Below are 27,009 nucleotides of genomic sequence, written 5' to 3' on the forward strand. Positions count from 1 at the left end.
CCTCTGCACATAAGTTAAATAAGCAGGGTGACAATATACAGCCTTGACATACTCCTTTCCCAATTTGGAACCAGTCTGTTGTTCCATGTCCAGTTCTAACTGTTGCTTCTTGACCTGCATACAGGTCAAGAGTTTGTCACACTAAATATGTCAGAGGGAAAAAGACAAATATCATATCATATCACTTACATGTGGAATCTGAAAAATGACACAAATGAACACATTTACAAAACATAAATAGACTTACAGATAATTGAAAACATAGTTACCAAAGGTGAAAGGCTAGGGGAAGGGATAATTTAGGAGTTTGGAATTAACATACACATACTAGTGCATGTAGAATAGATAATCAAGAAGGACTTACTGTATAGCCCAGGGAACTCTATCCAAAATTCTGTAATAATCTACATAGGAAAATAATCTTAAGAAGAATAGATATCTGTATATATATAACTGAAGAACTTTGATGTCCACCTGAAACCAATATGACACTGTAAAATCAACTATTCACCAATGTAAAATTTAAAAATAAAAAACTTCCAACAAATCAAAGTCTAGGAGCAGACAGCTTCACAGATGAATTATAACAAGCATTTCCAGAATAATTAACACCTATTCTTCTCAAACTGTACCAAAGGCTTGCAGAGGAAACCTGCAGTCAGGAATGATAGGGTTGGGGGAAATGGATGCAGGGTCACGACAAAACCTTGATACCTGATGACTGGAGCACTGAGCACTGGACATACAGTAGAATGCGAGAAATGGGTGGAAGTCATCGGAGTGTGGGGAGAATAGAGGGCAAGGGAAAAAGAAGACATGAAGGATGAAGGGTTTGGAATGGAGGAGGGCTGGGCTTAGAGCTCTGGAATCAGGGGGATGGGGGTTTCAATGGGATGGAGGTCTAAAATTCACAGGATGGATGTGGGAGAGCAATAAAGAAGCCTAGGTGGGAAAGAATTATTTCTAGAGATAAACATCACGCAGGTGAAGGTATTGAGGGCACACTGAGGAATAGAGAATGACGGAGGAGAGGGATGGAGGTGAGGTGATGGCAGTTGCAGAGGCGGTGTGAGGGGCACTCATTTTTTTCTCCTCTTCACTAATTCCATGATTTGCATTCAAATCATAACCCAATAGTGAACAGTTTCTAATTTGAGTCCTTAAGACAAATTACATACCTACATAACAAATTACCTTATTCACCTAAAATCCTTGTGACCATCCCTTCAACTGAATATACAGTAAAGGATTTGAGAAAAAAAAGAGTAAAACAATGACACACTATATTTCTTCTCTTTTAGGGATGCAGGATGTAAGACGTGAGCATGAGGAAGCCATCAGGATGTAATGGGCTCTGCCTAGCACCTGAACGGTCCTGGCAATGGACTGTCCTCTGAAAGCTTCAGATAAGAACCTAGGCCTTATGACACCCTGAGTTTTGACCTTGAAAAACGCTAAACAGCAAGTGCAGCCAAAACAGCAGGATTTCTAACTTATGAACTGTAGAAATTTTTTTAAACTGCTAAATATGTGGTCTTATTTTATGGCAGTGATTAAAAAAAACTACTACATATAGGATCAAATTATAAAATAATAAACATTATAAAAGACAAAATTATTAAATATTTAAACAATAAAAGTCAAGTAAAAATGCCCACTTATCAACCACCTCTGGAGGCAATTAAAGTTTTATTTCCAGATGTAACATCCTCAGTTCCAAGTATATCCTCCTTGTATGAAATGTGTCATTTAAACTACATTTGAACTTATATATTACACACGCACACATACACAAACACTAAAATATTATGTTGCTGTTGTTCAGTCGCTAAGTCATGCCTGACTCTTTGTGACCCTATGGACTGTAGCCTGTCAGGCTCCTCTGTCCATGGGATTCTCCAGGCAAGAATACTGGAGTGGGTTGCCATTTCCTCCTCCGGGGGATCTTCCCAACCCAGGGATTGGACCCACATCTCCTGCATTGGCAGGTGGATTCTTTACTGCAGAGCCACCAGGGAAGCCCAAAATATTATGTACATGGTTCAATATTGACATACATATTGTTAAATCAAACTTTCTATCAATCAAATTGCCGTCTTTAACCAATGATATAGGAAGGTGATATTTTCCACACCAGCAGAAACGGATCTCTTGCATTCCAACAGACATCATATCATATTCCATGGTACATATGAATAAAATGACTGTACAGAAACATTTCCTAGTGATGCATTTCCATGTTTGCATGTGCTCTTCTCCTGCTATCACAGACTATGGATCTTTAATCTGTACACATGTGGATTACCTGGTGGTCTGGGGCATGAAACTGTTGCTCTCACGTGACTACACTTCTACACTAATCGAACAATTGCTGACTTGCCTTGCAGATGGATAAATAGTATAATATCCCCCCTACTGCATTTCCAGTGTTAAAGTAATTAAACAAGGAGGTCATTAGGCTGAGGTTGGGCTTCCCAGGTAGCACTAGTGGTAAAGAACCTGCCTGCCAATGCAGGAGACAAGAGACTTGGGTTTGATACCTAGGTCAGGAAAAACCCCTGGTTGAGGGCATGGCAACCCACCCCAGTACTCTTGCCTGGAGAATCCCATGGACAGAGGAGCCTGGTGGGCTCTGGTCCATGGAGTTGCAAAGAGTCGGACTCGACTGAAGCGACTTAGCATGCACGCATTAATGACTAATGGTTTGGGAACCTATTTAAGCAAACTTAATCTGGAGTCAAGGCATTTTAATCTGAGAATATAAATTAAGATCAACCAACACACAGCCAACCAGGCTTTCCAAAACCAAGCTTTCTGGTTAAGATACCATCAAGTATCATCCTTGCTTTGATGTGGTGTCCTCTAGAAAACTTCTCCCCCAACCCCTGCAGACGAAGTGCTCCAAAACTACCTTTGATCTGAAGCTGTGAGAACTGGAATTAACTCTTGGAAACTTGAACATGTGTTAAGTGTAGCTTTGAACACCACACAGTCACCTTCTACTTTGAGAAGTGTCTTTATCTATAAACACCTCATCCAGGTGCAGCGTGGCCTGAGGCCTCAATGAACAGCTCTCCCCACTTCTCCCCACTCCCACTCACTTGGGACGTTAACACACAACCCAACTGTGCCCTCGCCTGAGCAGACCTCACCCTGGTAAGAACACTACCCAGCCTTCCTATCAGAGACCCCTCCGCACACTGAGCACTGCACACAGGATTGTCCACCTACACCAGCCCCTCCCAGGGCCAGCACCCACAGCCCCTGGCTTCTCCCTCCACCATCCCTGGACTCCAGACCACCAGGTTCAAATCCCATTGCAATGACGCCCACTCACCTAAGTTCCAAGGTCAGGCAAGCTGGGAGCTGGCACCACAACTGTAGCACAGACCAGTTCTCCCTCCTTCCCCTGTCCTTACCCCTCGGGGTTTTGACAACCTTCCCCTTTCCGTCTTTTCCTTCAGCCCAGAACTTCACACAAGCACAAATGGAACACAGGAGAGACTCACGAGGACCTGAACCCAGGTCCTCTAATGGTGCAGCACACGACCCAAGAGCAGCTTGGATCAGCGAGTGGCCACCAGAACCACCCAAGAAACATAAACACAAGAGGCACTCATCAACCTCTGATAGCACGGCTTAAACTGCTTCAGCAGCCCCACACAGAACAGACCCTCTTCTAATATCAGGCTCCAATAGCTAATGTCAGTTCAGATAATATTTAAAACAACAACAAAGCCCTGCCATGGCTCCACCCCTACTCCCTGCTCATCCTTTTCAGAAGATGCACCTCTGAGACACAGGAGATGTCAACCTTGATAAATAAATTCTCAAAGTAATTTCCACTGAAGCAGAGCTTCCCAGCCCTCATTTAAAAACTAAGCTTCCTTCCCCCTCTTTGAACTCACACCTGTGCCATGTGCTTCATTCATTCCCACCTACCTGAGTGATGACTGCTGTCTCCTTTGCTCAAAAAAGGTGATCAGGTTCAACTTCCATACTTCGAGACCTATTAAAAAATGGAGCAGGAATCACCCTAGGGATTCTACAATTTCCAACCCTGTATTGTGTTCACAGAAGAGAAGACACAGAAAATTATTCCACCAAATACCATTCCCTGACAGATACTTTAAAATACTCAGGAAGCATTTCTAATTCACAGATCCTTAACTCTACTTCCAAAAATAAGGAACTCTATCAAATTAAGGAATGACTATTTGACTTTAAGATATGGGCAACAGTATTTTATGAGTCTCTAGAATGATCTAGAGTGAAGGATGAGGTCAACTCAAGAGATGAGAAGGATGAGATGAAACATTGTAAAGATTTTCTTTGCATCCATAAACCCCTAGTTCCTTGAAATGATCTCATTTTTCTTTTGTATTATGGCATTTTAAGATACCTGAACATATACTGTAGGACTCATGTTTTCTTTTCTTGAAGATACAAAACGTAATAAAGAGGAGAAAAACTGTGACATGACTGTCGAATAAGAAATTTACAGAACGTTTACTGACAAAAGACTGAAGAAAACCGAGAGGTGTCATTTTCCACAGCAACCTACTGGTAAAAGGACATGAACTAGATGGGGGACTTTTCAGATTAAACTCAATGGTTCATGCGCATCTCTCAGTAAATCCCACCGGCACTCTGTTAACAATAATTGTAAAATTCTTAGCTTTTCGAGGAATCTGGCAGACAGGCTTCTGAGCCAAATGAACAAAATGAACATCAGCTATGATGGGACAAATTGATATCACCTGCCCCATGTATGCAGGGCTCATCACTGCTGTGTTGGTTTTACAAAAAAGCAAGCAAACAAAAAACAGATTTTAAAAACGCATTAATCTAGTCATGAGATCAGGATTAAGCACATTTAAAGCCACATATTAACTCTTGTATCCTGTACTCTTGTGTATTTTAAATAGTAAATCTCAGAGGCAACTGAGAGCTCTGTTTCTTTTTCAGAACTCTGGGTTCTGGACAGCACAGCCATCTGTTTTATTGGTGCATTTTCATAATTCTTGTCTACACAGACCCATGCTGCCTCCAGACAGAACCTAAATAAACTACATACTGTCCTTCGTCAGTGACATCCCAGGACCCAACCGCACATTCGGTGGGAATTTTGTATATCAACACATTCCCACGTTGATTTGAAAGACAAAAAGGGAACTTTTTTGAAAAAGAAATTTTATAATCTGTTACTCTTTTTTCTGGGGGTCAGTCAGTTCAGTCACTCAGTCATGTCCGACTCTTTGTGACCCCATGAATCACAGCAAGCCAGGCCTCCCTGTCCATCACCAACTCCTGGAGTTTACTCAAACCCATCTCCATCGAGTCAGTGATGTCATCCAAACATCTCATCCTCTGTCGTCCCCTTTTCCTCCTGCCCCTAATCTGTCCCAGCATCAGGGTCTTTTCCAATGAGTCAACTCTTCGCATGAGGTGGCCAAAGTACTGGAGCTTCAGCTTCATCATCAGTCCTTCCAATGAACACCCAGGACTGATCTCCTTTAGGATGGACTGGTTCGATCTCCTTGCAGTCCAAGGGACTCTCAAGAGTCTTCTCCAACACCACAGTTCAAAAGCATCGATGGAGTCTAATTGTTTTACAATGTTTTGTTAGTTTCTGGTGTACAACATGGAGCAGGCAATGGCATCCCACTCCAGTTCTCTTGCCTGGAAAATCCCATGGAGCCTGGTAGGATGCAGTCCATGGGGTCGCTAGGAGTCAGACATGACTGAGTGACTTCACTTTCACTTTTCGCTTTCACGCATTGGAGAAGGAAATGGCAATCCACTCCAGTGTTCTTGCCTGGAGAATCCCAGGGACAGCAGAGCCTGGTGGGCTGCCATCTATGGGGTTGCGCAGAGTCGGACACGACTGAAGTGACTTGGCAGCAGCAGCAGATGTACAACAATGTGAAGCAGCTATATATACATAAAACACACACACATATTTGAGCATCTGAGAAAACTCTGGGAGATGGTGAAGGAAAGGGAAACCAGGAGAGCTGTGGCCCGTGGGATCCCAAAAAGTTGGACGTGACTTAGTAACTGAACAATTCTGTATACACACACACACACACATGTCAATGGTAATTTCCCAATTCGTCACATCCTCTCCTTCCCCCACGTCCACACGTCCGTTCTCTACATCTGCGTCCCTATTCCTGCCCTGAAAATAGGTTCATCAGTACCAAAAAGGGAACAGTTTTAACATTTGCACATCATAGCAGGAATCCTTCATGTCATATAGGGAGCCTGGTTGGAGACGATGGAGAGAATGTGGTGGATGAAGGAGAAATGTTGAAAAGATCTACCCTTGGCTAGCACTAGGAAGAAAAGTACTAAAAACAAATCTGATGGGCAGACACACTGGATTTACAGAAGTGTTTGCAAGTTCTAAACACACGGGGTTTCTGCAATAAAAGGTAACAGAGCCACCAACCTGGGTCACAATACTTACGGGAGACCCTGGCGTTTCTTCCTCTTCCTCCTCCACTTCGAAGTTTCTTTCTCTAGCAATACTACGTAGAGAAATCACACCTGTGTATTTCTAACGGCATCAGCACAGCCTATTCACGTGAGGCAGAAAGACCTTGAAGTGCAGGAACAGCCACCTGACAGAGTCAGGACAACACAAGTACCTCCATGGAGACCAGAACACGATTTTCTCCTGCCCTGTTTACACACACTGGACCACTCACCCTGCGGCATCAGAGGGGAGTGTGGGCTGCATGGACCAGACCCGCCCACACAGACTACTGTTGTTGTCGTGTCCAACTCTTGCTGACCCCATGGAATGGAATGTAGCCCGCCAGGCTCCTCTGTCCATGGGATTCTCCAGGCAAGAATACTGGAGTGGGTTGAATTTCCTTCTCTAGAGGATCTCCCCCACCCAGGGATTGACCACGTATCCTGCACTAACAGGCGGATTCTCTACTACTGAGCCACCTGGAAAGCCCACACAGACTATTACCTTTTCTTCAACTAAAGACTGAACTCAATTCATCACAAAAATATCTGAGAGCCCTCTTGAGTAACCCTGGTTTCACCCCGGAACTGCCCAGAGCAGCTAATTAAAACAAATTCACTTGTAATTTGTGTAAATTATGTTCAATTGAAACGACACTGCACACCTGAATCAAATACAATACCGACGATCAACTCTACTTCATTTCAGAAAAACAACCTCCCGCCCAGGCCAACAGGATCTGTGAGAGGGGACACAGGTTACAGTTATTAAATCTCACCACATCATCTTCTTCATTGTAAGCCTAGAGGGATAAGCACTTACGTAAATGTTTCCTCTCAAATTTAAACATGCAGACAAACCATTCCAGGACTTGTGGAGGAAACTGACTCTGCAGTTCCGGGGAGGGACCCATGATCTGGCATTTTTATCCAGTTTCTTCTTTGTGCCGATGCAGCCCCCAGACCCGTTTTTAGTGTCACTGCACACAGGCAAGCGGGCAGAACACACCTGAACCCCTCATACCAACTCCCTTATCTCGACACAACTACTGTGAGCTCCACTAAGGACCACCATCGTGGCCTTGAAAGATTACATGTTCGGCTGGCATTTTACAGTTTATAGAAGGCTGATAAAGGCTGTAACATGAGTCTCTAATTGGACACCATATGTATACAGTTAGCACAACAACAATTACTGAGCATCTGCTATGTGTTTGAAAACAGGTTACTGTGCACTGTTTAATACTGTGTGCACAGCAGCTCAGTTGTGTCCGATTCTTCCGCCTCCATAAGACTACTCCGCCAGGCTCCTCTGCCCATGGGACTTCCCAGGCAAGAATACTGGAGTGGGTTGCTATTTCCTTCTCCAGGGGATCTTTCTGACCCTGGGATCAAGCCCTCATCTCCTGTGTTTCCTGCATTGGCAGGCAGATTCTTTACCACTAGCACCACCAGAGAAGCCCCTAATATATTACTGGAGTTTCTCTTCATAACACCCTGGGATTTGGGCACTGGGCGTCTCAGAATAACCCTGAGATTCACCTGTTTCCTTATCTTTGACTTAAAAACAGTATTTGCATACAATAGATGCTAACCATAGACGGCTAGAGGAATTCAGAGAGAAGAGGTATCTTAGAAGTTCAGAATTTTCATTGTTTTATGTTTACTTTTTTTTTCCTAAATGGATAAAGTTTTATAAGTAAAAGCCAATTAGTTTTCCTATCTGGCTATATTTTTTATACTCCCACCAGCAATATAGGGTAATTTCAATTCTTTTATCACTGTTTATGTAAATATACATTTTTATGTAAGCATCTAGAAATCTGAGGTGCTATCTCACCATTGTTGCCCTGGTGTCTAGCATAAACAGATTTAAAAATGTGATATATATGAATGAATACTATTCAGCATTATAAAAGAACATCCTTCCATTTGGACAACATGAATGAACCTGAAGGGCACTATGCTAAGTGAAATAAGCCAACAGAGAAAGGAAAACACTGTATTATCTCAATTATATGTGGAAACTACTAAAGTCCGAATCACAAAATAGGACAGAATAGTGATTGTCAAGAACTTTCTGTGAGGGAGATGGGGAATGTTGTTCAAATGATACAAAAATTCAGTTCTGCAGGATGAAGAAATTGTAGAGATCTAAGTACAGCATGGTGAAACAGTTATAGAGTATATTGTACTTTGCTAGGAAAGTGTATTTGAAGTGTTCTCACCAGCAAAAAAAAAAAAACAAACAAACATGCAAACAAGTGACATGACTTCCTTCCTTCCAAACAAGTGACATTCAATTCCTGTAATGTGTTAATTAGCTTGATGTGTTAATTAGCTTGAATGTGGTCATCATTTCACAACATACATGTTTATTTACATTTTTGAAACTGAACAACTATTGGATCTACAGGAATGGAAAGCAGGATGCTAAATGAGATGGCTCTTTAAATGCAAAATTTAATGAGAAATTAAGACTCCAAAACATACAGCATTTGCTGGCTTAAAACTGAACATTCAAAATACTAAAATCATGGCATCTGGTCCCATCACTTCATGGCAAATAGATGGGGAAACAATGGAAACTGTGACAGACTTTCATCTTCTTGGGCTCCAAAATCACTGCAGATGGTGACTGCAGCCATGAAATCAAAAGATGCATGTTCCTTGAAAAAAAAATCTATGACAAACCTTGACAGCATATTAAAAAGCAGAGACATTACTGTACTGACAAAGGTCTGTCTAGTCAAAGCTATGGTTTTTCCAGCAGTCATGTATGGATATGAGAGCTGGATCACAAAGAAAGCTGACCACTGAAGAATTGATGCTTTTGAACTGTGGTGTTGGACAAGACTCTTGAGAGTCCCCTAGACATCAAGGAGATCAAACCAGTCAATCCTAAAGGAAATCAGTCCTGAATATTCATTGGAAGGATTGATGCTGACGCTGAAGCTCCAATACTTTGGCCACCTGATGCAAAGAACTGACTCACTGGAAAAGACCCTGATGCTGGGAAAGACTGAGGCAGGAGAAGGGGATGACAGAGGATGAGATGGTTGGATGACATCACTGACTTGACGGCTGTTAAGTAGGAGCAAGCTCCGGGAACTGGTGATGGACAGGGAAACCTGGTGTGCTGCAGTCCATGGGGTCAAAGAGAGTTGGACTTGACTGAACTGACTGATCTGCCTTTGGGTTTCAGCGAAATGTGAGTATTGGCCACTGAGATGTTGGAGGGGTGGCTGAGCAAACATTCAATTCCTGTAATTGGCGATGTGAAGGGGGAACCAGGTGAGGACAGACGTAGACATACCAAGGGTACAGGTGAACCTGTTTTCCTAACAGAAACAGACTTACAGACTTGGAGAACGAATTTACGATTTCCAGGGGACATGAGTGGGAGAGGGATAGATTAGGAGTTTGGGATGGACAAATACACATTGCTGTATTTAAAATAATGATAGATAACCAACAAAGACCTACACTACAGTACAGGGAACTCTATTCAATATTCTGTAATAACCTAAATGGGAAACATGTTCAAAAAAGAAAAGATACATATTTATGTAGAACTGAATCACTTTACTGTACACCTGAAACTAATGCAACATTGTCACATCAACTATACTCCGATAGAACATTTTAAAGAAATTTTAAGTAAATGATGTATCCAGGGTATAGTAAAAACTTTTATGACTTATCAACAACAACCAACAAGACTTCAATAGACCTTCCTTCACACAAGACATGTATGTGGACACCAAGCAGATGAAGACAGGATGGAAATGCAAGTTAAAAAATACAATGCAACCTAGAGGGGTGGGATGAGAGGGTGTAAGGGAGGCTCAAGAGGGAGGAGATATACATATACATGTAGCTGATTCACTTCATTGTACAGCAGAAACTAACACAATATTGTAAAGGAAGTATATTTCAATTTGAAAAAGAAAAATGCTTAACATGGAAAATTTTATTAACTTTTTACCACAATAAAAAAATAAAATTTTTTACCTAAAAAATAAAACAAAAAAACACAATTCAATAACTTCTTCCACACTCAACTCAAAATCAAGAAAGTTAAAGATAACCAATATTGGCAACAATGCACAGAAGTTGGAACCTTTAAACATTACTTGTGGGAAAACGGTGCAACCTATGTTTACTAAGTTGTTGTTGCTCAGTCGCTCAGTCATGTCTGACTCTTTGAGACCCCATGGACTGTAGCCCACCAGGTTCCTGTGTCCATGGGATTCTTTCTGCAAAAATACTGGAGAGGGTTGCCATTTCCTCCTCCAGGGAATCTTCCCGACCCAGGGATTGAATCCCGGTCTCCTGTGTCTCCTGCATTAGAAGGCGGGTTCTTTAGCACTGAGCCACCGGGGAAGCCCCGATATTTACTACAACTAGTCCTGGGTGTTCATTGGAAGGACTGATGCTGAGGCTGAAACTCCAATACTTTGGCCACCTCATGCGAAGAGTTGACTCATTGGAAAAGACCCGGATGCTGGGAGGGATTGGGGACAGGAGGAGAAGGGGACAACGGAGGACGAGATGGCTGGATGGCATCACTGACTTGATGGACACAAGTGTGAGTAAACTCTGGGAGTTGGTGATGGACAGCGAGGCCTGGCGTGCTGCAATTAATGGGGTCACAAAGATTCGGACATGACTGAGCGACTGAACTGAACCCTCCTAGAGAGAAACCTGTGGAATCCTGACCCAAGGGCACAGGTGGGAGGCCTTGCACCAAGACCACAGATACGAAGTCCAGAACTAAGGTCATCGCGGAACCGCCTGAGTCCCACTGTAACTGCCCCCGATTCTTACTCACCAGCTCCCTGATCCCCAAATAAGGCAAAATGCCCATCCCGGGGCTCACTCTACAGCGCCCTACCCAATTCCCTAAAATGCCACCGTTTGAGCAGAAATTTTGTCCCCAGGCTGTAATAAATGTCTACTAACCCAGAAAAAGCTCTAGCTCCCCCTGGAGCTGCCCCTGTTACAACAGCACCCCGCGGTCTCTCCCCCACTGGCTGAATCTGCAGCGTCCACATCATCTCTGTTCCTCAATCTTAATACACTCGGTCCCTTCTGAAATGCTCTGCATCTGGAAATTCTTTTCCAACCCGCGCTCAGGCTGCCAGGACAAGAACCTAAAGAACTGAACACAGCACACACACGTTCTAATAGCGACTCTGTTCACAACGGCCAGAAGTAACAATGCAAACGTCCACCGCGTGTAAGCGGATAAACAAAGTGGTCCACAAACCACTCAGTATTCTGTCATAAAGGAATCGGGTGAACCAGTGCAGCCCGTGGGGAAGACAGCACGGCAGCTCCACCACAAACAGCGCAGGCAGGCCTGACACCATGTGCCACAAGCCCTCTACACCCACAGAGAACTGAGTAAAAACCCAGCTTTCCACACCATACCCTTCCCGCATCCTCTGAAGAGACACCTTCAGCTGTCAGTCGCTCACAGGAAGCTTCTCCCCACTTCCTCCTCACCTTGTCCTCCCGGGATCACCTGGATGAGCAGGAAACCCAGCTCCTGTGAGCGTGGACGCAGCCTTGTGTTGTCCTGAAGCCAAATCCAGCAAGCAGTAAGGAGACTGAGCTCCCAACTGCAGAGACGCTGCGTGGGGCAGTTCAGCCGAAGACCTGCGCTGGCTGACGAGACACAGCTTGTCAGCAGCCCTCAGAGCCCGCTACATGTAGAACGTGCATGACGTAAAACGTGCTTGACGCAACGTGTATGACGTGAACGTGCATGACTCAAAGCATGCGTGATGTAAAATGTGTGCAATGCGAACGTGCGTGACGTAAACGTGCGTGACGTACGTGCGACGGATGCACATATGACGTAAAACGTGTGCGACGTGAAAGTGCATGGCGTTAACGTGAGTGATATAAAATGTGCGTGACGCAAACGTGCATGATGTAAATCGTGCATGATGCGAAACGTGGGTCACGTGGATCACATGAACGTGCACGAAGTGGAACGTGCATGATGTACGTGGGACATGCATGAGGTGGACCTTTCAAGTGGTGTGTGGGTTAAAGAGGCGAGTTCAGCACCACCGTATGGTCAGTGCGAGAAGTGCAGAACCTGCCTGCCTCTCAGTTCATTGGACATAGCGCTCCTTGCCAGCTGACCTGCTGAATCCATTTAACTTTGGACATTCACACTGAAATGGAGCCCCCGCGCAGGCCAACCCAGGCCACCACTCTGATCCCACCCGGGTAGCTTCATGTCCCTTCCCTGGCTGTGTGGGGGTGGGGGTTTCTGTCCTGTGGGTCGGCCTCCAGCAAGAGCGGGCTGGTGAAGGGTTAGAAGTCTGGCGGGCATTTGGTGTCCACACGCCTTGTCAGAGCTGGCTGGGCAGGATGGAGAGTGCAGGCAGCGCTCTTCTGCCTGCGGCTTACCCCAAGCCCTCTGGCAGATCTGAGCAGACATGGGTCTGGGCCTGATCTGGGAGCAGAAGGTCACCACAGTGGTCATGGCCGTGGGGGGGGGGGGGGGGGGGGGGCCTCTGGGCCACACCTGCTCCTGCTGCCGCAAACAACCCACAGCTGGGTCAAGACCCACAGCTCCTGCAGGAGAACCCACATCTGCTCCTACAGGAGACTCAGAGGGAGGAGCAGATCCACAAATCCCGCAGAGAGCATCAACACCCGTTCCTACAGGAGACCCAGAGCCCAGTGAGGAACTACCACCCCTGCCGGACACCCAAAGCTGTCTCAGGAAGCACCAGCCCCACGGGCAGGTCCAGACCTGCAACCAGCATCCCATCAGCTCCGGACCCTCAAAGTCAACCTACTCCCACACCCTAACTTTACTTCCTTTCCTCTGTTATTTCTTCTGTTCTTACTTATTTTTTTCATTCACATTTTTTTTTAAAAGTCACATTCTATGTGTTTATGTTTCAAGTTTAAAATAATAAAATGTTAAACATTTTCCATTTTAAATTGTGCAGTAAGAAGCATTTAGTACATTCCCAATGTTGCGTAACCATTACCACTGTAGTTCAGACTATTTCATTCCCCCCAAATAAAACCCTGTATCCAAAGCAAGCGCTCCTCATTTCTCCCTCTCCCAGCCCCTGACAGCCCCTAATTTCTTTCTTCTTTGGTGTGTTTACCTATTCTGGATGTCTCCTACAAAAAAAAAAAAAAAGAAACTTACAAAGGGGGCTTTTTGTCTCTGCCGGAAAATCTTGAGAGGGTCCAGGTGAATTTTTGTTTTTGTTTTTATTTGAAATAGCAGTTTTGCTATATGAAAGGGAAATCAGATGGGTTAAAGCTGAGATGTATTAATACAAAATGAAGCCCTTTTAGTAAATATGTGTATATATAACCTGGGGTAGACACTGCTGTTCTAAGTGTGACATCTGAGCCACAAGACAGAAGGGAAATGCTGGGCTCTTCCTGCAGCAAAACCAAACAAACATCACAAACTAAAAACAAGAGAGGCAGCTGGAACCTCAAGGTCAGAGAAAGGCTCAAGATCCCTGGGGTCCAAAAAACTCTCGAAAACCAATGTTCTAACAGGAAACAGAGCAAACACATGCAATTCCAACGAAAGGCCACGCATACAGCCAGTGTGTTAGGGAAATTAAATAGTCTTGTTTAGGCTTTAGAGATATAGCAGAGCAGGCTTCTGACTTTGCTTCTAACTTGCCTGGACACTGCCCTGTCTGTGAGTGACTGTGAGTGAGCACCAGACTTGCGGCACCATAGACAAGATGGGGGACGAATCTTGAGATTGTTGAGCCCCTGGAGGGGGCCTGGTCAAACAAGCCCCAGGCCTAACAACATTCCAAGTGTTACATGACAAAACAAACAGCATTAACATGAAACCAGAGCTGCTATTTGCTCACAGACTGATGATATCAGTTTGCATCCTGGGATTATAAGTGGGATGATATCAGTTTGCATCCTGGAATTATAAGTAGGAACCCCAAACTGCAATTTTTGACATCTCATCCACGGAGCGGAGTGATGCCTGGGACATTTTCCCAATTGGGACTCCAGATGTGCTGGGACACAGGACTTCCCAGTGCTGTTTGAGTCTGGATGTTGGTCAAAACCCAATTTGGTGATGTATCCTCTGCTGTTTCTATTTATCTTTTCTTTTAATGTTGGTATATTAAAAGTAAGCTAGATAATTCTCAAATTGGTATTATTTATTTGTATATATGAGTGGTTTATTTTGTTAACAAATCCTTTGCACCTGAGACGAAAGTGAAAACTTTCACCAAAATAGCATGCTAGAAATGCTGGGAGGGAGCAAAATGTGGTTAGTGTGTGGTGTAAGGAGGGGCTTGGGGACTTGGGCAAAGTTCTGCCTTGTCCAAGGTCGTGTTCAAGAAATAACAAGTCATTAAATCCTATATTTGATTTGTGTGGTTTTCTGTACCTGTTTTACTTAAAACAATTTTTAAAATAAGTCAGATCTAGATCTACTGATATGAATCAATCTGCAAAAGTATACGGTCAAGGGAAAGAAGCCTGGCCTAGAAGAGTGTGTATAGCGTGACACATACAATATGTGTCTGGATGAGTTACATATCTGTCCCTGGGATGACATGCAGACAAGGGCCCAGAGGGGTCAGGACGCGGGCATGAAAGGCCACACTGCTTCCACTGTGTACACTCTGTACTTTCACAATGTCTACAGTTATCACTCAAACAAACAACAAACTCCTACTGTACAGCATGGGGAATCACATTCTGTGATAAATCCTAATGGAAGAGAATATGAACAAGGATTGTATATGTAGGACTGAATCACTTTGCTGTACACTAGAAACTAACACAACATTGCAAATCAACTATACTTCAACAAAATTTTAAAAGCAATTAATTATCAATTTTAAAAGATGAAAAGATGCTCAGCATCACTGGTTGTCAGGGAAACACAAGTCAAAATCACATTGAGATACCAGCTCATACCCATGACGTTGGCTAAAATCCAGAGGAACAGGGGACTTCCCTGATGGTCCAGTAGTTAAGAATCTGCCTGTCAATGCAGGGGACGCGACTTCTATACTCGGTCCAGAAAGATCCCACATGCTTCGGAGCATCTAAGCCTGTGCGCCACAACAAGAGAAGCCACTGCAAAGAGAAGCCCGTGCACCACAACAAAGAGTACTCCTCACTCTCCGCAACTAAGAAAGCCCATGCACAGCAATGAAGAGCCAGCACAGACATTGATAAATAAATAAAAAGTAGTATTCCCATCTGCCTTTCACAGTTTGGTCTCTAATTTGTTCACTGAGGATACACATACGGATTGAGGATGGGTGGCTCAGGAGGTGGCCCTCCAGGGACATGTCCTTCAGGGACATTCAAGCTTTATTTAACTACACGCTGCTTTTCAGGTTAAACATTCTCTATCTTTACATTTCTGGGAGTGACTGGGGTCTGCCTGCCTTTGAATACCCCTATAAACACTGTGGTGCTTGTCCCCTGTGTAGTGAGCCCAAGTCATAGGGCACAGCCAGCACCTGCCTTTCTTTTTAGACGTTTTTAAGTTTTGGCCACACCCCATGTTATGTAGGACCTTAATTTCCTGACCAGGGATCAGACCTGAGTCCCCTACATTGAAAGGCAGAGTCTTAACCACTGGACCACCAGGGAAGTCCTTACTACCTGTCTTTCTCACCTGCTAGTGAGGACTGTCTCGTCTCCTATCCAGGACTCCCTCTACCACACTCACCACACTCCTGTCTCTCTCCTAATCAGCTTCTTTAGGATGGACTGGATTTAATCGGGGACAAAAGCTTTTCTTTTTTCCCCTAGGGAAACAGCTCTCTGCTGTGACGCCAAAAGAAATAAAAATACTCAGTTTAAATTCCACACTGAATTTCAAAGTAAAATATTTAAAATGTTCTGAGCAGGTTACTCCATTTCAATACTCTTTGTTATTTCTATATGGGAGAATTCCTTGGATAAGACATATCACAACCTTGGGATTTATAACACAATTACTCTGAAAGTAAGCTGAGAATGACTTGACATAATATGTTATGAATAAGAAGGTACCTGCATAGAAATTAATCGTTGATTTCTTTAAAAAATATTGTGGTGTGTGTCTCATGAAAATTCCCCCTTTTTCTCCCCTAGTTCACAGAGAAAGTGCATGCTTAAGTTTTGAGAGATACTATCAAATTGCCAGAACCAAAAACTAACAATTTACAGTCTCACCAATAGTGCAGAATGCAGTCCACACACCCAATTTTCTGAAATTCTGATACTGGGTATTATCAGCCCTAAAAAATTCTTTTTTTGCTGTCAGATGGGCAGGAAGACTTACCCTGTTGCTGTAATGGTATTTCCTTTGTTACTGACATGATCACTTATCTCTCCATTCGGGATTAGCCAGTATTTCTTCTCTCTGTGAAATGCCCTCTCATATCCTCATTCTAGTTTTCCATTAAGTTTTCTCTTTGGGCTCTTTTCATGTTAAGGAGAGTGACCTGTTGGAACTTCCCTGGTGGTCCAGTGGCTAAAACTCTGCACTGCCAATGCAGGGGATCTGGGTTTGACCCCTGGTCAGGGAAGAAATTGCATGCTGAAACTAAGACCCAGTGCAGATAAAAAGAAGAGAAAAGGAGGATAGTGACCTTTCCCCCTCTGCTGTAAATGTTACAAGTGCATTCTTTCCTGTTGCTCGTCTTAATTTTTGGTGAGAAATCTTGCCATATATAAATACTTAATTTTTAGGTTGTCAATTGTATCCTTCATAAAATAAGCAAAGTTTCATGTGAATCCAAGTTGAAGAAGGGCTTTTGCTGTCTTTCTGTTTAGTGTTTGACCAGGTTGTTTACCTTTTTGCTTTTGGAATCCAGCCCCAGGAGAGCACAGCCCCCACCTGGTCACCAAGGTAGCGTCTCCCCCAATCGGAACTTGGCCCTGGAGTTCCTTCTTGGCATTCTGTCACCTTTTTCAGTGGATCTCACATGGGGCTGAGAGTCAGAACCTCCTGAGAGCTCCAACCACTTGAGAGACTTGGGGGCGGGGGCAGTGACGGGCTGGGGACCTGTATCTCTAACACGTTCCAGCTGTGTTCTGGCATTGCATAGGGAGATCACTGCTCTAGAGCACTGGTCTACATCCTGATGCTTCTGGGATCTGCCCGCTGTCCCCAAGTCCATTGCTCTCACCAGGGTTGTGTCACATCCTCGTTCCAGGCCCTGCCACAGCTTCCTGCCCTACATCTACCTTCTCCCATCTGCTTGCCGCCTGTTTTCTTAAGGCTGATTCACATCAGGGTACAGCAGAAGCAACATTGTAAAGCAACTAGCCTCCAATTAAAAACAAATTTTTAAAAATTGGATCACGGTCTTCTCCTTTTTGTAATTAATTTATTTTAATTGGAGGATAATTACTTTACAATGTTGTGATGGTTTTTGCCAAACATCAGTATGAACTGGCCACAGGTATGTGTGTACCTTCCATCCTGAACTCCCCTCCCACATCCCTCCCCGCCCTCTCCCTCTAGGTTGTCACAGAGCACCGGCTTTGGGTGCCCTGCTTCATGCATCAAACTCCTGCTGGTCATATATTTTACATATGGTGATATATATGTTTCAATGCTACTCTCTCAAATCATCCCACCCTTGCCTTCTCACACTGAGTCTGTTCTTTACATCTGTGTCTCTTTTGCTGCCCTGTACATACGATTGTCGGTACCATCCATCTAGATTGCATATATATGTTTGACACACAGTATTTGGCTTTCTACTTCTGACTTACTTCACTCTGTATCATAGGCTCTAGTTTCATCCACCTCATTATATATTCCTTTTTATAGCTGAATAATATTTCATTCTGTATATGTACCACAACTTTCTTATCCATTCATCCACCAATGGACATCTTGCAACACTTTCCCTGTGGTCTTTGGACTGTCCTTGGACACTCTCCATATCCTTCTGCACTCCTTGTTTCTCTGCACCTTGGTATTTGGTATTTAGGACATGCCTTACTCCTTCTTGTCTCAGGGCCTTTGCACATGCTGTTGAAATAGTCACTCAGTCATGTCTGACTTTTTGTGACTCTATAGACTGTAGCCCACCAGGCTCCTCTGTTCATGGGATTTCCAGGCAAGAATGCTGGAGTGGGTTGCCATTCCCTCCTCCAGGGGATCTTCCTGACCCAGGGATTGAACCCTTGGTTCCTGCATTGCAGGCAGATTCTTTACCATCTGAACCATGGTGCACATGTTGTTACTTCTGCCTAGAAACCCCTTCCTTTGCCTGTATGGTGTATGGTATCTGATCACTTTGGTGAGATATAAATTTGAATTGCATTTTACTTTTAGGCTGGTTTATGGATCCAATCATTTGGTCCCTGCCCAGACAGCAAAGTGTGCAGCTGTGGTGCCTCCTTGCTTCTCAGCGATAAGACCACATGGCACTTTATGACACTGGGTGATCAAAAGAACGAGCTGGCCAACAAAGATGAGAATGCAACAAAGGAACAAAAAGTGATAAAGATGGAAGTGAAATTTGAGCTGAACCTATTTGCAGGGCAGGAATAAAGACACAGATGTAGAGAATGGAGTTGTGGACACAGGGATAGGGGAGGGGAAGGAGAGGATGGGATGAATTGGGAGACTGGCGAAGAAACATATACACTACCATTTGTAAAACAAATAGCTAGTGGGAAACATATACTCTACCATATGTAAAACAAAGAGCTGCTATATAGCACAGGGAGCTCAACCTGGTGCTCTGTGACAACTGGGAGGCATAAGATAGGGTGGGAGGTGGGAGGGAGGTTCAAGAGGGAAGGGACATACACATACCTGTGGCTGATTCATGTTGTATGTCAGAAACCAACACAATATTGTAAAGCAATTATCTTTCAATTAAAAATAAACAGAAAACAAGGTCACATTCATAGGTACCAAGGTTGAGGATGTCAACATACCCTCTTGGGTTTTTTTATCTTCTTTGTTTTGGCCATAGTTCCCCAATCAGGGATCAAACCTGAGCCCCTTGAACTGGAAGCTCAGAATCTTAACCATTGGACCAGAGAAGTCCCAACATACCCTCTTGGGAGACATAATTCAATGCACAGCAGATGAAAGGGGCATTGTTGTCCTACGGGTAACGTCGTCCACTCATTGACCAGGTAAGTCACTCCTCTCTTATGGGGAGGAACAAGGGAGGGGTAGACAGACATGAACTGTGGGTGCCATATGGTGCCTTCTGGGGCACGAAAGAGGGAAAAAACCTCCCCCTACAAGAGTCTTCCAAAATTAAGTGACTTCAAGAAAAGATTGCAAAACTATCTAGGCACTGGTTTTGAGAAAACTAATTCTTTTCAGAGGAATCTACTTGCCATGGCATCTGTTAGCAAAGACAGATTTTTCTCAAATTTCTTACTATGTTATACCGTTTTTGAAGAATGTAAGAAAAAAGGGATGTTGTTTAAAAAGAAAGAAATGAGAAGTTGTATTTAATAATGACTGAGGGGAGACTGGCAGAACAACAGTAACACTTGAAGGTTTAGTTAATGTGTAAGATTAATGGAGAAAGTATTCATAGCTAATTGACGCAGCAGTTTGTTAAACTTCTGAGAGGATCACATTACAGGTCCTCTGGGGTATTATTTGCATATTAATTAGAATTTATGTTAGAGCGTTTATAAAGCACAGTCATCCTTATCAGCATGTTTATGAATATCTGGATCTCTTAAAAACATTTTGCATCACGTCTTTAAATATTCTATTATATCAGTCATAAAAATTCTCCTTTCCTTCCTTCTTTCCTCCCTCCACGTTAATTTTTCCTGGAAGTTGTGAGGCTGTGTATAGGTCAGCACCTTGGGTCCACTCTGGAGACATTTACACATGTAGTTCATGTGCCTTGAGCTTTTTTCCTTAAAGAACACAAGGGCCCCTTGGACCTCCAAGGACCCTTGGTTTCTCCCTTCTCTGTGAATTATAATTAAACTGCATTTTTTTCTTCCAACATGGAAGCTTTCTCCGTTGGGGCTTCCCAGGTGGCTCAGTGGTAAAGAATCCATCTGCCAATTCAGGAGACATGGGTTAGACCCTGGGTTGGGAAGATCCCCTGGAGCAGGAAATGGCTACCCACTCCAGCATTCTTGCCTGGAGATTCCCATGAACAGAGGAGCCTAGTGGGCTACATACAGTCCATGGGGTCGCAAAAAAGGGACTGAGCACACATCTGGAAGGACCATTAAGGACTTTAGGTCACCCGGACACCACTCTGTGCAGTAAATGATTCCACCACCCTGAAATACTAATTCACAAAACAGTAGCCTACTTTTCCTAAATTATAACTGTAATTTACTAAATTTTACTGAGGAAGTAATTTCCTAAATGGCACCCTAGTGGCCCGGACAAGCAATTACAGTTTCTAGTTCTACTGATAGTACTCGGAGGACACATGGAAAAAGGATCTGGCTTCTCTATTCTATTGACGTGTTTCATCAAAAACTCACCTGTCTGCACACCATCCATCAGTTGTGGGCTGGATACAAGGACACTTGGAAAGGGGTTCAAGGAGAGAAGCCATGGCACAGAGTTAGGCATTCTGGTGGCCAGGGCTGAGGCCAGCACACACAGCATCAGGGTGCCAAGCAGAGGATGGGAACAGGAAATGCTCCAGGCCAAGATGCCTGGCCTGGTGACTGGGGGTGAGTTAGATCCACCTGGTTCACCCAGCCCCCTTGATGGGGGTCCTTGTGCAGAGCACAGCCAGCCATCCCAGGTGGCCCGGCTGCAAGTTCCATTTCTGGTCCATGAAGCCAAGACAGAGCCTTGAGGCACCGCAGAGAGGGGGGCCCAGTGGGAAGGATGCTACCCTGTGACCCGGTAGAACTACATTCTGCCTGAGGTTGTGCCTGTCTCTCGTGAAAGATGCTGGACGAGCCTCAGACCTTTCCTAGGTCTTTATTATTGTTGCTGTTCAATCACTCAGTCGTGTCCAACTCTGCCACCCCATGGACTGTAGCCCACCAGGCTCCTCCGTCCATGGGATTCTCCAGGCAAGAATACTGGAGTGGGTTGCCAGGTCCTCCTCCAGGGGATCTTCCTGACCCAGGGATCTAACCCAGGTCTCCTGCATCGCAGGTGGATTCTTGATCATCTGAGCCACTTGGGAAGCCTCATAGCTGAGGTTACAAGCGGTTTTTCTGTTCATCTCCTCATCGAAGCCCCACAACCACTCTCAGCCACCCTCCGCCCCCCCGAGCCACACACCTTCCAGATGAGGAAACCAAGGATGAATAGCCTGTGGGGTGGCCCTGGTCATAGCGCTGGTGGCGGGGGGCAGCCAGCTGGTCCACGGGTTTGATTCCAAGCTTACTGCTTCTCCCACTTCACAGCCACCTGTTCTGATGGATCTGCTGCAGACTAAGTCTGGGAGGAATAAGGAGTTGACATCCAGACCACAGACAGAGAGAACAGACTTGTGGGGACTTCCCCGGCAGTTCAGTGGTTAAGACTGCTCCCAATGCAAGGGCACAGGTTTGATCCCTGGTCGGGGAACTAAGATCTCACACGCTGCACAGCCAAAACACATACACACACACACACACAAAGCAGAGAACAGACTTGTGGTTGTCAAGGGTTAAAGGGTTTAGGGAGGGATGAATTGGGAGTTTGGGATTAACAAATGCACACTATTATATGCAGGATGGATAAACAAAAAGGTCCTACTGTAAAGCACAGGTAACTCTATTCAATACCTATGATAAATCATAACAGACAAGAATATGAAAAATAATATACATGTGTGTATAACTAAGTCACTTCACTGTACAGAAGAAATTAATCCAACATTGTAAATCAACTATACTTCAGTAAAATAATAAACAAAAGAGTTGACATCTGAGCAGCCATAAAACACAGCACAGCAGACAGCATATGCGAGTATCCACAGGGTTGCAGAGGTGGGGGTTGGGGGGAGCTGAATGGGGTGCCTCCTTGTCAGGCAGCATCTGGCAGGTGACATGCCACTCCTTGCCTGGGATGAATGAGGAACACTGCAGGGGATGAAAGACACAAAATGGAGTTTTCAAAATTTACTCTCTGATCCAGGCACAAAAGTCATGGGACAGAAAGGTCATGACGAACTTGACAAGTCCAGAGTGTGAGGTTTTTCCATCTTCTGTAAATAAACATTCTCTGGGGAAGAAGGGAACGGAAAAGTGACACCGAAATCCACACACATAAAGTGTAGATCTGGGTGAATTACTGTAAGGTCAGTGGCCTTGTAACCACGCCCCCAGGCTAAGAAATTAACCACAAGAGGGGCTTCCCTGGTGGTCCAATGGCAAAGACTCTACATTCCCAATACAGGGGGCCTGGGTTCCATCTCTGCCCAGGGAACTAGATCCCATATGCCAAATGAGAGCAGCCAAATAAAATAAATAAAAACAAATATATATTTTTTTAAGAAATGAACCACCAGAAACACTGGAGTTTCCTCTAACTGCCCCATTACCATGACAAACCCTTACTCCTCCCTCAAAGTATCAATGACTGCTCTCCGATGTGTAGTCCTCATTTCTCACTTCTTTGTAATTTGATCACTCAAGTATCTCTCCCTAGGGTCTCCCCACTGGCTCAGAGGTAAAGAATCCACCTGCCAAACAGGAGATGTGGGTTTGATCCTGGGTTGGGAAGATCCCCTGGAGAAGGAAATGGCAATGCACTCCAGTACTGCTGCTTGGGAAACCCATGGGCAGAGGAGCCTGGTGGGCTACAGTCCATGGGGTCACAAAGAGTGGGACATGACTTAGTGACTAAAGAACAAACAACAATCTCTTTCTAGATACTACATACTAGCCTTACCTATCAAATTTTTAAAAATATGTCTTTCAAGTCCGTTTGAATTCCCAGATTTCATTCCATCCCTCTCTTTTCCCTACGGTTTATCTGTGGAAGAGGCAGACTGTCCAGCAGTCCAGCGTTTGCTGAGTGCATTCTCCTAATTCAGTTCAGTGTGTTTCTTTGCCTGTGGGTGTCCTGCCATTTGGCAGCTGGATCCAGAGACGGTATTGGAAGTCAGGCTTAATCCCTTTCACAAGATTAAAAATGATGCATTCTTCCATCAGGAGGCCTGTCGGGGTCTAGTTTTCACCCTTTATTTGATGTCGGCAGCTGTCAGTGCTCAATTTCTAGATGTGTTAATTCACTGTGGGCTGCAAAGTGGTGACATCTTATTTCTTTTCAACTACCTCTTATAATAATAATTGATATTATTATAAAATGATACTTCCCCTCACCTGCTATCTGATTACCCAAACGTACACTTTATGTAGGAAAGAAAGGATAAATGCCTGATTGTCTTCTTGTCATTTGCCAGTTTTTAAGATTATGAATTATTTCCCTATCATCGACTGGGAGCAACCAATGAGTTCTTTAAAAACATTATCATGACCACATGGATTTAAACATATTTGGTAAGTTTAAAGGCACTGCAATGAGTGTCCTTACTAATACAGTTACACAAAGTTGTTATTCCCAATTCAAATTCAGGACTACAGGAATTTTATGTAACATCTATATTGCATCTCCCTGTCTCTACATTGAAAACCCAGGTTCTCAAGGACACAAAAAAATGATAGAATGTCCCCAAATTCCTCATTTGCTTAATCTGGTATTATGTGTAGTCTCATCATAATAATGCAAACCCTATCACAACAAATTAACTACCAGACACAGTTAAAGCTTTTGCATTTGTTCTTCCCTTTCCATCCCAGTTTTGAAAAACGGTCATTATAGCTATATTGTCAGAGCATGTTTCAGTCTGTTCAGGCTGCCACAGTCAGAAGACCACGGACTTGGTGGTTTGTAAACACAGACATATATTCCTCAAAGTACTGGAGGCTGGGAAGTCCAAGGTCAAGGTGCAGGCAGACTCAGTGTCTGCTGAGGGATTGCTACCTAGCTCACAGATGACCATCTTCCTGCTATGTTGTCATCTGGCAGAAGAGGCAAGGGAGCTCTCTGGGGTCTTTTAATATTATTACAGCACTAGTCTCATACACTTTGCTGACAAAAGTCCATCTAGTCAAAGCTATGGTTTTTCCAGTAGTCATGTACAGATGTGAGAGTTGGACCATAAAAAAGGTTGAGTGCTGAAGAATTGATGCTTCTGTACTGTGGTGCTGGATAAGCCTCTTGACAGTCCCTTGGACAGCAAAGAGATCAAACCAGTCAATCCTAAAGGAAATCAGTCCTGAATATTCGTTGGAAGGACTAATGCTGAAGGTGAAGCTCCAAAATTTTGGCCACTTGATGTGAAGAGCACACTTGTTGGGAGAGAGCTCACTCATTGGAAAAGACTCTGATGCTGGGAAAGATTGAAGGCAGGAGGAGAAGGGGGCGACAGAGGATGAGATGGTTGGATGGCATCACTGACTCGATGGACATGAGTTTGAGCAAACTCTAGGAGAGGGTGAAGGACAGTGGAGCCTGGCTGCTGCGGTTCATGGGGTTGCAAAGATTCAGACACGACTGAGTGACTGGACAACAACAACAACGGTGTTTCTCTGGATCATAGGGCTTGGAATGCATCGGGGAGAGCAGAAAGAGAGTGGGATTTGCTGGATGGTCAAGGCTGTCACTGAGTGCACAGCTGACCTACACAGAAAAGGCCAACAGATCGCCTAAATTACATCTCTGCTGTGAAAAGTGGGGCCAGTCACGTAATTGACGCTGAAGAGCAGTGATGTTTATTTTTCCAGAGACTTCATATTTATCCATGAGCAAAGTGTTTTACTTTTGTTTCTTACTTAAAAAATAAAAAAGCTATTCAAGGAGTTCTGGTTGAAGGTGACTCTCATGCTTCAAAATCAAATGATAAATTCAACTCCATTATTTTCTGTTCAGTTGATGGATGAGAATTATCAAATCTCATGTGGCTTGACTCGTAATTTTGATACATTTTCCCTGAAGGCAAAACATTTCTTTCATGCATAATTTTGTTTGAGTCAGTGTGTGTGAATATGAATAACTGCTTATTCTAATGAAATCATGACAATATATGTTTCTAATAACCTGACTTAATGGTGCTGTTTGAGTTAATTTAAGTGGAACCTACTTCTTAGCCTCACTTCCCTTCCTGAGTAATCCAACCTCATTTATTTCTCAGGGGCTTCGCACAAATCCTAGTCAGTAACTCAGAAGTCTTAAAAACTTAATTTTGGATTTATCTTTTTTTTTTTCCTGTTCCCTGCAGCATGTGGGATCTTAGTTCCCTGATCAGGGATTGAACCCTCACCCCTTGCAGTAGAAGGACAGAGTCTTAATTACTGGACCACCAGGAAAGTTCCTATCTATTTTAATTTTTTTCATTTTTTAAATTGATGTATAGCTGATTTACAATGTCGTGTTAATATGTACTGTATAGTGACTCAGTTATACACATATTCTTTTTTAATATTCTTTTCATAGAATATTAATTAATCATAGAACATTTTTGTTTGTTTTATAATTAATTAAATAATTTTTGGTCTTTGTTGCTGTGCATGGGCTTTTCTCTAGCTGCGGCAAGCAGAGTCTATACCCTAGTTGTGGTATGCGGGCTTCTCATCATGGTGGTTTCCCTTCTTGCAGAGAACGGGCTTCAATAGTGAAGCAAAAGTGCTTGACAGTTGTGGCACATGGACCCAGCTGCTCCGAGGCACACAGGATCCTCCCAGACCAGAAACTGAACCTGTCTCCCCCATTGGCAGGCGGACTCTTCACCACTGAGCCACCAGGGAAGCCCTGATCATTTTTAAGTGTGTAATTCTGTGGCATTAAGTACATGCACATTGTTGTCCAACCATCACCACTATCTATCTACAGAATTTTTCCACCTTCCCTAATTGAAATTCTGCCCCCATTAAACACTAACTCCTCATTTCTCTTCCCCCCCATTTCCTGGCAACCACTGTTTCACTTTTTGTCTCTGTAAATCTGACTATTCTAGGCACCTCGTATAAGTGGAGTCATGGAATATTTGTGTCTTTGTTGACTGGCTTATTTCACTCAGCATGATGTCCTCAAGGTTCAGGAGACAGTTGGACAGATATCTCTTTAAGTCCCTGCCTTCAATCCTTTTTGGTGTATACCTGGAATTGCTAGGTACAGTAACTTTACAATTAATTTTTTGACATATCTCTATACTGTTTTCTGCAGTGGCTGCACCATTTTATATTCCCATCACCAGTGGACAAGGATTTCAATTTCTCCATATTCTCACCAGTGCTTGGCTATTTTATTTTTGTTTTGTTTTGGATAATAGCCATCCTAACGCATGCCAAGTGGTACCACATTGTGGTTTTGATTTGCATTTTTCTAATTAGTGATGTTGAACATCTTTTCATGTTATAATTGGCCACTTATACATTTTCTTTGGAGAAATACTTAGTTTGGTCATTTCTCCATTTAAAAATTGAGTTGTCCTTTTGCTTTTGAATTGTGGGAGTTCTTTATATATCCTGGATATTAAATCCTTATCGGCTATATATTAATCATTTGCAAATATTTTC

General features: G+C 43.7%; 1 long non-coding RNA gene across 2 annotated transcripts in view; it reads right to left on the minus strand.

Moving 5' to 3' along the window:
* Positions 1 to 12,257, minus strand: part of LOC110124728 (uncharacterized) — a 41,650-nt gene extending 29,393 nt beyond the window's left edge. For both annotated transcript variants that reach the window (XR_002309865.2, XR_002309867.2), the window contains exons 1-2: positions 11,992 to 12,257; positions 3,943 to 4,009 (exon numbers count right to left, since the gene is read on the minus strand). This is a non-coding gene — a long non-coding RNA (uncharacterized lncRNA). The remainder of the gene's footprint in view (positions 1 to 3,942; positions 4,010 to 11,991) is intronic.
* Positions 12,258 to 27,009: the final 14,752 nt, after the last annotated feature.

Source organism: Odocoileus virginianus, chromosome 16, assembly GCF_023699985.2.
Source record: "Odocoileus virginianus isolate 20LAN1187 ecotype Illinois chromosome 16, Ovbor_1.2, whole genome shotgun sequence".
NCBI classification, from domain to species: domain Eukaryota; kingdom Metazoa; phylum Chordata; class Mammalia; order Artiodactyla; family Cervidae; genus Odocoileus; species Odocoileus virginianus.